Genomic DNA, 15,010 nt, shown 5'->3' with positions numbered 1-15,010 from the left:
GTCCCAAAGTAGAGTAAGAGTTATTGGGTTGCCCTTCATTGGAAGGAGGTCTTCAAACAAAGGCAAAATGACTCATTGGCTCTGCTTTAGAAGACTCTTTTCAGATTTGGTTTGTACAGTAAGGACCAGTGTCGTCCCTTCTAACTTTTGAAACTGAGATTCACAGGAGTGTTCATAAAAATTTCATGGTAAGGCACCTTTCTCCTTTCAATGGGAACAGTACATCCATATCAGGATAAAAAATTCTTTTCTATCTGAACTGTCCAAGCAAATAGTAAGACACAATACACACTTGTTGCTCAATTGATGTTTTATTGCATGTCAAGAGGGGTAAGCAAATTCTAATCATTGAGTAGTTACTCAATTTTTACAGAAGTTTAGAAACCAAATGTTGGGGGTTTGGGGGTATTTTTTTTTGCTTCCCTCGCATCTTTTTTTTCTCTCAGGGACACTTGTTGACAGAAGGGCGTGTCAAAATGTAAATCAGAATCACAATAAAGAGTATCAGGAGAAACACTGTGGGCAGCACCACAGTGGTGATCTGATGCCGGCTCTGGATCATTGCCTGTCTCCGTTCCTTCTTATCCTTCCAATTTTCCTTCCTGGATTTACCCCGGTTATGACTTATCCTTCCAGGAATTCTTTGGAAAGCCATGTTGAAGAAGAACCTTTCTTCTCTTGTCTGCTGCTCTTCTCCTCTTTGGCAAGTATCTCAAGCTGGTTTTGCTGTCAAAAGAGGGAATAAGGTTAGTAAATCACAATCTGGTTTGGATGAAGTCAAGTTAACTCCGTGATTTCTGATTCCCTAAGAGTCCGCCAGCCACCACTGTAATAAAATGTTTAAGGATTTTGCCAAAATGGAAAATCTTACTCAGCCAACCTATACTGCCATCTCATTTTTGGAAAGAGAGATAACATTTGCCATTTTCTAGTCTTGTAGTACCTCTCCTATTCTTTATAATCTTTTCAAAGAGCACTGTTCCTTAGCAGCCAATCATATATTGATTTTTTGGTCTTCCCTGGGGTCATCTGAACTCCTTGGGTGCAACAAGAGGTTCTTCCTTTCCATCTCCTCACTTGCTTGGTTCTCAGGTTCCTAGGAACCATGTTTATTCTGTTCTTCCCAGAACAAAAATCATTTTCCTTAGAAGGGAAAATAGAAGCAAAAGAAAAATGTTTGACTTTATTATCCCATTTAACCTAAACAGCAAGGCTGCCCTTTCTGGGATCCTCCACTTGCCCCAATCCAAATAGCTTAGAAAAAAAAGAGGATGATGGGAGCTCATTCAGAGAGGAGATGTTTTGTTAGTGGTATCAAAGTGCCCCAAGGGAAAGAGGAACAATGTGGGCTATGTTTATATAATGACACTCTGTTCTTCAGGATTTTCAAGGCCCAAAGTGTGTGCTGAAAAGTAAAACAAAAACCCATAAAAGTGTCAAAAGTCATTAAGTACTGGAAGTCTTTCTCAGGCACTTTTTGATCTCTTGGACCATAGTACCTGGAACAAATTAGTAGCTTGATAGCTGCTTATTGAGTGAATGAATGAATGCATGAATGAATGCTTAGCTTATAGTTTCAATGATGTCATCTCCCCTTTCTAAGGAATCTGACCCATTTCACGCTCTTTTAGTGTATCCAACCCTTTCTTTTGCTACTTCTAGTTCATACCTATTTGGTTTTAACAGTGGAGATAGCCTGGTCCATGTGCCAGGAGGTGTAGGTTCAGAATTGCAGCAAAAACTTAGCCCTCCACCCCAAATAGAAGTGCGCTGAGAGTGGCTATTTAGAGGAAGCTCCCTGGTGCCCTAGGGAGAAATTTATCTAATTCCTTCTAAATCTGTTTAGCTTAGGCTCTGTGGTCCTGATTCTGCCACTGAGTTACTTAGCCAATTTGAAGAGGATTAGGGACATGCTTGACCCCTGTCTAAAATGGCAAGCATGTTAGTAACTCTGAGCGCACTGGGGCAAACAGAAAAATGCAGTCCACTTTGACAGCTACAAACCCAAAGGCCATGCTTGATACAAGTACAATTTGCAAATGTAGATTTTACCAGAAACCATGTAGGACCAACAGTCCTCCTCAGTACAGCAGCAAGTCCAGTCCCCAAGTTCAGTTCTTTTGACTCTTGGGGAGCTGCATATTGCTTCACCTCTCCTAGAATACCATATAATAAAACAATCCCAAAACTGATCAATGAAGAGAGACTTACTCCGTAGAGAAAGTTTGATTTCATGCTTGAAGTAACTCCCTATTTTGTCTAATATTATGCATTCAGAATCTTTATCCCTTCTGTGTCACCCTCTCTCCCCATCCCCCCCACCCTAAAGCCCCATCCTGGTTTGATTCCCTGGATCCTGTTTTATGTTTGGTTTTGAATTCATTTTCCTAGTTAGGGAGACCCTGCCAAGACAGGTATGCCAACAGTTGTTTTGGTACATAAAGAGTTAGAAGAATGTTCACCTCGTGGCTGTGTCCACCAAAGAAAGACAGTAGCTAAATCCTCTAGAGGCCACCTGCTGGATGGATCTCCAATCAGGAAATAACTGCAATATTGGTAAGACACAGAATAAGCAGGAAAACAAAGACAAATAATGGGTAATGGTAACAGCCAGTTTCTTCTTGGAATAGCATATAGAGCAGCTCCCCCCCTACCCTTTACCCTCTCTCATTCTGGTTCCTTCTTCCTTCCTTCAACATGCAACTAAATGTTGGCCACTTCCCTTTTCAGTCTCACTGACTAATTCAGCTGTTTCTTGAAACTGAACTTTGAAACATATGGGTGCACAGATCCATCTATATGCAGAAAGATTCTTTGAACAGAACGCAAACAGTTTGGCATTACATGCTAGGTATCACACAAGGAAATTTCTACCACACAAAAGAATGTATTTCCTTATTGTGACACTTAAGATAGCAATAGCAAAGACAAAAAAGATGGAGCTCAACTTGAAATTGTTCCACCCAAATGTTGTATGTTTCTTGATAACAGTATTAGCCTTCATTAGTTTCTTGTTCCTTCTCTTAAGTGTGGAAAGCCAAGCTCTACCATAGGATTGTTCTAAATGGATTTGCAGATCCAGGGACTAGAGTGATTGCATTTCACCTGATTTCAACCCTCCAGGTATATGTACAGGCCTTTCTTTTCACATCACACAAATATTCCCTTTTGCCCTTGAATTCTCTGACTTATTTCTGTTTGGGAGTTGCTGTGGAAATGACAATTTCCTTTATATGTTACCTTTTTTTCCTGGAAAGAGACCAAAAGCAAAGCAGTATCACTACAGGATTTGGGGAAGACATGGAAAAGAGAGAGACAAGTGATAAGGTTTGATCTATGTTACTGGAAAAGACTTGGGATTCAGCCAAATATCTAAATTATATTACTAATTCCAGTGATTTTCCAAAATTGTATGATGAAGCTCTGGATCATGTGCATCGCACTTGTGATATGAAAGAGAACTTTCTAACATTTCTAAGAGCCAGTAAGGCCACATAGCTTAGACACGGGACTATGCAGTGGTGGGATTCAGCCGGTTCACACCAGTTTGGCAGAACAGATGCCTAATTGTATATTGAGTTTATATTGAGCTAATTTTACATTGAGTTGTTATATTATTTGAATCCCACCACTGGATGTATATAATTTCCAAATAATACAATATGGATTATTTGGACTCATGGATTATTGCTGAATTGTCCATCTCTCTGAAAATAGCTAATGAAGGAAGACCACAAAAGACTAGAAAGTTTTCAGTTGATGAGCCCTGGCGCTCTTCCCTTAGTGATTGAAAAAAAAAGCACGGTGCAAATACTCATTAATATGAAATTCACTCATTCAATTTTTTTTAATTTTCTAGACATTATATATCATCCTTTTAGAAAAAGTTTTGAAATTATTTCTTTCTCCATGAATCTGTAGTCTTACATCTTAGTAAAAGTCAGTTTTATAAAACCAAGTGATCAAAAGAAATAAAGGATTGTTTCATGCGTTTTCAACTTCTACTCCCCATTCTTGCCCATTAAAAGGACTTCTGTGGTTAGTGGATATTATTATATACTTGAAATATTATTGTATAAATGTTAAGGATTTTGTGACATATTTCACATATTGGCCTAACAGCAGCTCCAAAGGCAGTACAGCATAGTAGAGAACAAACCTGAGTCACCATGATGTGGTTTCAAATGCCACCTGAGACAAGTGTCATCTATGCTCTTGGTAAGTGATGTAATCTCTCTGAGCTCTGGCTAACCCTTTGAGGCCCCACATTGAATAGCAGTTGCCAGTCTGTGTTGGACACTTCCTTGCCTTGAGACATGAAATCACAGGCACGTGTACTGCTCTCCTCTGTTTCCCACTTTCTCTTTCCACTTCTCAAACAGTGACTTACATCGTTCTCTAACCTGACAGTTTCCAAATTGTCTGGTTTGGAATGCCAAGTTCTCCATGACCTCATTGTTATAGGTACTCCTGATACCCATACAGGAAAGAAGTTTAGAATCCTAGAATCTTTAGGGCCAGAAGGGATTTTAGAATTATTCTTATCTACTTCCTTTGTTTTACAATAGGTAAACTGAGGCCCTGAGAAGGGAAATATCCTCCACAAAGTCACATTGTAGGGCACATGCAGTTCATATAGTACAACACTGTCTGGGTAACAGCGACTTGAAGGTAGCTCCATTATTATATTTGAAAGTACTGAGCCTACATGTGTTTAAAGTTATTCTGTGATTCAGACTTCTCATTAATTAAACCAGACTGGCTTCATCCCTCACCCCCAAATTATTTGGAAATTATGAAGTGCTGCATCGCGCCACTACTTGAATATAAACCACAAGCTGCAGAAAAGTAATTAATTACCAAGTGGAAGGTAACCTCAGACCAGATGATAGCATATTGGCCTGTAAGGACAATTCTAAGTTTACTGATGAAATCAATTTTTATCAGCTCACTTACACTCCATAATAAGGCCACTGTGGCCCTTCCTGCTCACGGCACATAAGTGAGAGCTAGTGCAGATTTGATTTTAATAAATACTGTCTGTGGGAAGCATGGACAGCAAAGAACAGATGTTGGAACCATATGATAACAGTGTGTCAGGATAAAAAACCTGGGCATTTCTATGGCACACCTGGTGTTTATGATACTTCGGCAACTTTTATAGCTAAAGCATCTGGCCCTGTGCTGCTGTTCTTTAATTTTCAAATACCCAGGATCTTATGCCTCTTGCAGTGTAGACATGTCCATCAGGGAAAAAAACAACATCAACAGGAAACCTGGCATGTGTCTCATAGAGAACCTGCTGCCTCTCTACAAGGAAGACATGTGAAATCTGTTAGTGGAATAAACCAATAGAAGAAAGTGTGACAATTCATCTTTCTGTAACCTTTTCATGCAGAATGGCCCTGAAGAAGAAAAAAGTGTTTCATCTAGAGCAGAAAAGGAAAATCTTTTGTGTTGTTAATTTCCCTTTCCTTTCTAGACCCTCTCTTTAAATGTAAGCTAGAGCATTTGTGGATGAGTGTGTTCAAAAATCAACACAACAGTGTTCTATACATTGTGTACTCTGCTGTTAGCTGCCTTGAGACAGAATGATGCCATCCATTGTACCAATTTGACTGATGAGTGTGTTCAAAACCTTTTTTCTAGGCCATGTTCATTGGTCAAAATATACCAGATTGAAAAATGGCCCCTTTGACATTTTCAGCTATCTTGACAGTCAAGTGAAAACATCATAGCAACCGATACAATCTCTATGTAAGATTAATATTAATAGTGACACCCAACATTACTCTAGTGCTCTCGGTTTTACAAAGGGTTGTCCTCACAGCCAACATATATGGTAACTCAGGATCTAGATTTTCACAGACGAGAAAACAGCTGCTGAGCTAAGACTCCAGGAGTCCAACTTCCATCCACTCCTCCTAGTTCTGCCCTCTGGAGCCAAAGAGAACAAAGTTGATTCCTCTACCATAGGACAGACAGCCCATCTGATAGTTGGAGTTATTTCCCCTAAATCCTCTCTCCTGCAGGTTAAAGTGCCACAGACCCTTCCCCCATTCCTTCCCCCAGAGCCCCAGTCTGGAGATTTTGCCCTTGGGTCCAAAGCTCAGAAGTGGCAGGGTGTGGCTGATTGTAAATGAAGAACCTTATCCACTCCACTAGCCTAAAACAAATGAAAATAGGAGAAAAATGGCCTCCCCCCAACACCAAGAGTAGGTTTGTAGCCAATATGGACAACTGTCCACTTACATTGCCTTAATAACTTATCAGAGTTGCTACTGCGATGTGTGGATTTAGACTGGTATCTGTGCCAAGGGCAGCAGAATATTAAGATCAGAATGGATTGTTGCATCGCAAACTGAAGTGAACTTATAACTGTAGTGAACTCAAGTCATAAAGGAAACTCAGTGACCCTCCCATCCAACCAATAATGGCAGAAATAGCCATAGTAGTATGGCTCCCTAATTGAAAGTTAGTCAGCTTTGTTTAAGAAGCAACCCATGTCACCCCTCCAGGGCAGGCAAGGCAGCCTAGCTGAAGTACCTAGGGATTCTGAGGGAGAGATGAGAGGCACCATGTGGTGAAGGGAAGTGAAACCACTACTATCACCACCTTGATCACCATCTCCCCTTCAGATCCCAATGATGAGAGCTCAGAATCCTGAACCCAAGAACCTTGGGAATAATTCAAATTGCCCCAGATGTATATTTAGCCATGTTGTTCAGCCCAGAGCTTTAAATAGAGTAGTTAATAAATGTTTTTTTCATTCAATCATCATCTGTCACAGATCATTTGGACATTCCTGATGATACTCACTTATAGCTTGTACACCTAGGTCTGCCCTCTGGGCCTAAACATGACCAGGCCAATGTCTATTCTCTCTGATAACCCTTCTCAGACTTACACACGACTTACTTGCACACAGGATAAAGTAAGCATAACCAGTCCCTGAAATGGCTCCTCGTGTGACATTATCTAGAGCCCATTCACCATTCTGGTTTTCTCCCCTGGATGCTCTCTTGCTTATCATTGTCTTTCCTGCAATGTTATATTCAGTGCTTAACATAATATCCAAAATGTTTTCTCTGTCCAAGCAGAGGACAGAACAACCATTTCCCCCCACCTTCTGGGGACCTTGCATCTTTTCATATAGTTTAGGAGATTTTCAACCTTTTGGGATGGCCCTGTCAGACAATTTAGTCATTTTAGTCTCTTTCCAGTCCCTAGATATTTTTGACACCTGCTATCTGGCTTTACCTTTGTCATCTTGGACAATGAAGGTTGATTGCTTTTTAATCCATAAGTAAATAGTTGACATTTATTCCTAGAAAATTTCATTTTATATTTGCCTCAAGTTCCTACCCTATTGAGCTCTTTTTAGATTCTTCTCATTAGTCCAATATGCTTGCCACCCTTGACAGCTTCTTCTCATTTCAAAATTTGATGAGAAATACCATCTGGGCCTTCAACTATGTCATTTAAAATATATCCCTGGGGCCCTCCACTATAGACATCATTCCAAACTGTTCTTGAGCCGTTCAGATATATTTGGAGCAATCCCATGCCCAGCGATTTATGCTGGGGCCCATTCTAAGATCTTTATCAATGACTGCCATAGAGGACATGCTTACCAACTTGAAGACAGAAGGAGCATGTTGAATGACAGTTGGCATCTAGCAGCATCTTGACAGTCAAAGACAATTTAGTAAAGTTCAGTATCAAATCTCACCCTAGGGTTCAAAAAAATCAGCTTCCTAAGTCCAAGATGGTGGAAACACTCTTAGCAGTTCATCTTTTAAAAAGATTTGGGTATTATTGTGGCTTGCACACTCACTATGACTCAGCAATGTGATATGACTGCAAAATTAAAAAAGAATGACCTCTTGGGCATCATTAAGAAAGACAGAGGGGAAGCTAGGTGGCACAATGGGTAGAGCACTGGCCCTGGAGTCAGGACCTGAGTTCAAATCCAGCCTCAGACACTTAATAATTACCTAGCTGTGTGAGCTTGGGCAAGTCATTTAACACATTGCCTTGCAAAAAAGAAAAAAAAAAAAGACAGAGCTTCCAAGAATAAGGAGATGTTGCTACTGCTATTGTAAACCAACATGAGGAGCCTTGTGTGGGTATGACAGTTGAGGAAATATGTTAAAGAGTGTCCAGGGATGGGTGCCTGGGAAAGGGAAGGGCCCAGATACCATGCTTTATGGGGATTTATATAAAAGGAAGTGTCCTTTGCAGTGATCACCACTTTCTATTTGAGATGTTCACTCCCCATCCTGTTAATAAAGGTATTCTTTAATTTTCCCAGGAAACAAACCCAGGTTCATCAGACTGGTTCCAAAAAATCTATTCTTTTTCCATTTTTTTGAAAATCAAGTAGAGTGCCCTTTTTCATGGACTCTCCATAATCTCTAATGGAGACTTAGAAAAATCAAATCAGCTAGTTCAGTACTGTAGGCTGATGTTCATCTGGACTCATAGACCTCTGCCTCTAATTCCCAGCCTTCTTGCTAGCCCCAAAGGCTGAAAGTTCATGCTCCACATCTAAGGAGGCTCTTTGACCCCCTCTCTGACATACTGCTCTGCTCCATCCTGCCTTCATTCACTGCTGAATGGGGAGTTCTTATGTGACCTGGGCTAGGACTGCTTGGCGCTTCCACCTCAAACTGTGAGAAAAATCTAAAAAGAGATCAATAGTTTAGGAACTTGAGCTAAATATAAAATGAAATATTCTAGGAATAAATGTCAACTATTTACTTCTGGATATCATTACTATAATAATAATAACAATTATTATTATTATTATTATTATTATTATTACTGCTTCTTCCACCTTTTGAGGGATGCAGTGATTGTTGAAGTTGAGTTATGAAAGGATATGACTACTCCTTGGGGTAGATTGACAATTAAAGTCATTGACCTAGAGCAACAGACAGCACGAACTGGATGTGAACATCTAGATACACAAACCCCACATAGTGCACTGTAGCCATTTTTTGCCATGCCATACCCCTCCCCTCCCACACGTACACATACCCTTTCCACGTTTAACTCTATCAAATCAACATTCCCATCTCTACAATGTGTATATTAATCAAAGTCCTATGTGGAGTCCTATGGCTCCACTATCCAGTAATTTCTGGATTCAGTTACCCTTCCCTAGCTACCAGTCTCATAGATACATCTGCATTTGCATGTCCATCTCTGTGTATGTACATGTATCTGCAGATGCATTTATATATCCATGTGTGTGCATGCCATATAAATGTATGCATTTATATGTGGATATACATTTATAGAAATGAATATTTGCGTGGGTCTTATTGATATAATGTACTCTTTTCCTTTTTGTACTTAGATCCTGAGCACTTAGAATAATGCTTGGCATATCATAAGCACATTGTAAATTTTTTAATTCATTTATTCATTGAGCTTTGCTAGTGATCTCTTACTATTTCTTTATTTATCTTCTGCTTCAGCTCCCCATTAGCCATTATTTTATATCCTATATTTATAGTCCAGTGATCATTTTCCTTGGCATACAAAATAGTATTGAATAGTTCTCCTCTTCATCTTCTTTCATAATTCTTAACCCCCAAATATCAGCCCTATTCTTTCTGAATCTCTTTTTCCCCAATCGCCTGATAAAACCTCCCCCACTCTCCCTATTTTGTTGTTCTTAGCCCCTCTGGCACAGTGGAATTATAGGCCTGCCACACTTTGTATTCATTCTCTTTACCTGCCCTAGCTCCATCTTCTTCATATATGTATTTAAACCTAAGCCAGTCAATGAATTCCTTGCCAACCACAAAATTCGCTTTGGGTCCCCATTTCCTCGACTTCTTCAGTATCTTTGTGTCTTCAGAATTTCATTCTTTCGAGCCTCCCATCCCTCTAGGGATAACTTTTTCTTATAGAATTTTAGGACATAGCATACCTGGCTTTCCTGTGAACCATTTGAAATCTGTTCCTCAGAACCTAGGTTGCACAAGAGACTGTACCAAATTTTCTTCTCCTTTCTCACAGATTTTAAGTTAGAATGGTCATTTTGCCCCTAAGGCCCCCATCATTTTTACTGCAGCAGCTTGTTCACTGTTGGTGAGAATAAGAACAGAATAACAAGCCCCCCTGACAGCTAGCTGGCATAGTGGAGAGACCACTAGACTTAGAATGAGGAAAAGCAGGATCCTAGTCTTACCTCAGATGCTTACTATTCATGGGACTCCAGGCAAAGCTAAGCTCTTGCAGTCTCATTTTGCTCATTAGGAATAATGATAATAATAATATTAATAATATTAATAATAATATTAATAATACCTATTTTGCAGGGTGGTTTTGAGGAGCGAATGAGAAATACATCTATAATATCCTGCAATCCTCAAAGTGAGATAAATTTTAGCTATTATTACTATTATTATTGTTGTTATTATTATTATTACTGCTTCTTCCACCTTTTGAGGGATGCAGTGATTGTTGAAGTTGAGTTATGAAAGGATACGACCGCTCCTTGGGGTAGACTGAACAATTAAAATCATTGACCTAGAGGAGCAGACAGCACAATGGAGCTGACGCTGAACCTCATCCTCATCCCATAGGATTTTTAATCTCTCCAGTCGGTCTCTACAGTTTGAAAACTTTTCTGTCTAAGGAGCTCAGAGATTATGTACAGCAACATCTAATTAAAATGATCTGAAGAGGGGGCGGCTAGGTGGCGTAGTAGATAAAGCACCGGCCCTGGAGTCAGGAGTACCTGGGTTCAAATCCGGTCTCAGACACTTAGGCCTTGGGCAAGCCACTTAACCCTGTTTGCCTTACAAAAAAAGAAAAAAAAAACTTAAAATGATCTGAAGTTCTTATGGATCAATGTAATGTTCAGGTGGTTCGGAACTATAGCTTAGTTTCAATTCCAGTATAATTCATTTGGTGAATTTTCCAGAATATAGTTTAAGGTCCTTATTTATAGAATGGGGATTGATAATCTTGTCATTCTGTTGGAAAATAGTGACCTTTTGATGTATAACTTTAGCCACCAGATCATGCCCTGTTAGATATTTTGATGGTGCTCAATTTTCCAGACGACAGTGAGTAATGGGTTACCCAGTATTTTCCATAGCTTTGAATAATGTACATTGGTGAGAAAGTTCAAAGTCCTTCGGAATAATCCTCCTGTAATTTCTGGGGATGATTATCTGGTCTGAAATTGCTATCATATACCTATCCATTAGCACAAATTCATATGATACAGCCCTTTGTTTTCTACTCCTTTGTCTATACATTGCTGGCTAAATCCACATAAATGTTGCTCATAGAGGGTCTTAAAATTCCACTTTTTAAATTTTTGCTGTCTTAAGGACGCTATCCAGTGATAAATCACCTTGGGTTACAGGCAACAAATTTAATGGGTGGTATTCTCCACACACCCCCAAATACTAGAAATTCAGGGTGTTCTTAATTATGAGGAAAAAGAAAAGGTGTTTATTCCTGGGATGATGTACAACATTATAACAGTTCATTCCCTCTATTCCTGACTCCCTCAGCAACCAAATATCCTGGTGTATGTCCATAACTACATTCTAGTTAGAATGTGAGGAGGACAAGGGAGCTTGACTAGTCTTGACTGTTGCTCAGTCAAACTATACCTACTTGTTTCAAAATTTCTGTGGATTATTCTGTAGTCTAAGTAGGCTTCTTTATCCTTTTCAGTTAGGAAGGATTACCCTTTCTACAATTAATTTAGAAGGACTGACCCTGCTGTTTGTTAACATTATGCTGTTGGGTTAGTTTGATTTTTGTTTGATTGTTTTGTGGGGGGGCACTTTTCAAAACTGCTCTGGTAAATTTTACAATTCCAAATTTGTGCATTGAGATTGTTATTGTCTACCTGTCAGTTGTTTAAACATGTTCTTCCCATTTGGCTTTATTGCTATTGATGTCATTGCTGCCGTTTTAAGAGGCAATACTAAAATTTGATTTTTTTATTCAGGGAATATTACCTAGAATTTGATTTCATATGGTGGTGATGCCAGAAATCTGAAAGGTCTCAGGATTGGTACTATAATATAATTATTTTAACATGTCCGAGAATGAGAGGTGCCATTGCATGAAACGATTTAAATGATTAACAGGATTGTGACATCAAATGGTGTCCTACTTGCCCCTTTATTACCCTCTGCTAAGCAGCCATGTTACTCCCATGTGATACTGATGAACAGCGGTTCATGATCGTAAGCTATTAATATTAACATCATTGAGCTGTATATATGGATGGGAATGGAAGATGGGAAATACATATATGACCAAGAAAGGAAGTGATGAGTAATGTAGCAAGAACAAGGAAAAGTCAATAGCTTGACTGAATCTAAGTCTAGTATTCATGAAGACTTATAATGATCCAGGGAATTCCTCTATGAAAGACATAGACAGGAATTTCACAGGACAGGAAGACATAGATAGATTCTGATTTCCCCCAGTGGAGGGCTGTTACATCATGTAGTTATACCATATTCAAAAATTATGCACACATCTTTCAAACTGGAATTATTATCTTTCTTAAGTTCATTAAAAGTATTACTATAGGGGCAATCAGGACTTGAGTTCAAATCCAAACTCAGACACTTAATACTTACTTAGCTGTGTCACTTGGGCAAGTCACCTAACTGCATGGTCTTGCAAACCCTCCCCCCACACCCCAAAAAAGTAACAAGAAATCAGTAATATATGACAAAAAAAGGTGTAAATTGGAGAGGTTCTCTAAACCAATCCTCTTACTTTCAAGATGACTGAAATGAGAGGCAGCTAGGTGGCGCAGTGGATAGAGCACCGGCCCTGGAGTCAAGAGTACCTGGGTTCAAATCTGGCCTCAGACACTTAATAATGCACTAGCTGTGTAGCCTTGGGCAAGTCACTTAACCCCATTGCCTTGCAAAAAAAATGACTGAAATGATTTGAGCAAGGTCACTCAAACTGGAATTAGAATTCAGGTCCTGAGTCTAAATTGATTATGCTTTCTACTGTACCACACTGTATATTCCATAGTGACTATGATTAGAATCAGCTTCAGTCATGACTACTGACAACACTCTGGCATGAACCTTTGCTCAATCCTCTCTGTTGATCAACAAACATTTCAACAAACATTTATTAAGTGCTTACTGCATGCCAGGCACACAAGTTCTGGAATATTCCACCATATGCTTTGTGAAGGTGTGGGTAGGCTGCCCAAGAACCACTCCTCAAACTATTTCTAATCACAATGGGATCCACACTGGGCAGGTGACATAACCTCTGTCAACAGCCTTGGACTGTAAGGTTAGCTATGTTTGCTATCAGGATAAGGATTCCCATGGTGGACCACCGAGCACATTGAGTGGTGCTCATTATTTCTTGTGGAGATGGAGAGATGTTCCCTGGACTCAGAGTCTGCCTTTAGCCAAACCATGGGAAGTAATCATCTTGTATTTATTCTAAGTCAATATATAAGAAACGAGCATTTGGCATGTCTTATGAGTGATATCAAAGGCAGACAAAAACAGTAACACATAGGCTATTTTCTGACATCACCCACCCTTTAGGAGCCCACAGATTTCTACTGTTCTCTAGTGTGCAAATTGTTGAAAATTTGCAAAGGGTCTTGATAGAGTTGGGTCAAAGAAAACAGAAAAAAATACAACTGCTATTTCTAAAGTCTCCTGTACAATTTAAACAAAAACAATACAAGTTTGTTCCCCTTTTAATTAGTATTAATAAAATAACACCACTGAGATTGCTTACTATGATAAGCACCCAGGAACCAATGAAAAATTATTAGCAAGTAATTCCTTATTAGCAAAGAAATTACACAATCATGCCGTTATACATAATTTTGAATAAGCAGCTTCTCATAATTATGAAATATAGAGTTATGGAATCTAATTTAAATAATTCTACTATTCTCTAAGGTTTTTAATCACACCTATAATTTTGTTCAGGAACAAAGATTATAGGTTTCCCTTTCATGGGGGAAGACAATTTACTTATCAACAAATTCTTATTATTTTATAATGGCTAGGTCTATTTTCCTTTTGGGCAATGGTTTTCAATTATTTTTTAATATACAAACGTTGCCATTAATTTAACAATGTAAGTGAACATTGGACCTGTCATAGTATTCTCTTTAGAGTCACTTCTGATCAAATTGTCTCCAGTAATATTGCATGCATATATATGTATATATATATGTATGTATATATATATATATATATATATGTATATATGTTTATGATTGATAACAGAGTGACTGCTGCTGATCTCTATCTGATGATGAGGTTTGTCCTTCATTCTCTAAGAAGACCAGGAGGTCAGGGAGATGATGCCATGACAAGCACATGAATTGGATTGGAGTGAGGGAAGTGCTGTACTCAGTCCCCAGTCTCACTTTCTCCACCTGAGTCATTTGGGTCCAGTGGCCAGATAGGATTCAGGATGACTGGAGATGACCCTGGATTGCCCAAGGTTGCACAGCTAATATATGGCAAGTGTCTGAGGTCAGATTTGAACTCCCATCCTCCTGACTCCAAGGCCAGTGTACCACCTAACTCCCCTGATTTCTGTCTTTGGTATTATTGAAAGAAGACCATCTTGGAGTCTCTACTTAACAAACTTATGGCTAGTAAAGTTTTCTCCTTTGGTTAGGAGCTTAATCCCCTATGGGGAGAAATTTGTCACTCACTGTTGACTACTCTTGATGTTAAATTCTGCCTCAGTTTCCATAGTAGCATCCATACCACCTGCTGTAGAACTTCAACTCACTGCTGTTAGTTAGGCAGCATTGCTAGAAATGGGACTTAAGGGTATCCTTAAAATATTTTCCTCCCACAGAAGATTATTCCCAGGGAAAATGATGAAAGAAAAGTAAGATCTACATATATTGATTTTTTCATCACCATTAGAGTCATTAACTTTTATTAATTAAAAAAGGAAGTTTCTCACTTTTCTGCCTACTAGACCTAAATGCTCCCAATTGTAC

At 39.1% G+C, this 15,010-nt stretch overlaps 1 long non-coding RNA gene across 1 annotated transcript in view; it reads right to left on the bottom strand.

The window, feature by feature from the left end:
* Window positions 1-292: 292 nt before the first annotated feature.
* The window catches only part of LOC141502927 (uncharacterized), a 59,851-nt gene continuing 45,133 nt past the window's right edge, over window positions 293-15,010 (bottom strand). Inside the window, exon 3 of the long non-coding RNA XR_012472720.1 lies at window positions 293-726. This is a non-coding gene — a long non-coding RNA (uncharacterized LOC141502927). The remainder of the gene's footprint in view (window positions 727-15,010) is intronic.

This window comes from Macrotis lagotis, chromosome X (assembly GCF_037893015.1).
Source record: "Macrotis lagotis isolate mMagLag1 chromosome X, bilby.v1.9.chrom.fasta, whole genome shotgun sequence".
Taxonomy (NCBI): Eukaryota; Metazoa; Chordata; class Mammalia; order Peramelemorphia; family Peramelidae; genus Macrotis; species Macrotis lagotis.
The sequence above is the reverse complement of the archived record's forward strand: the minus strand, read 5'-3'. Positions and strand labels throughout refer to the sequence as shown.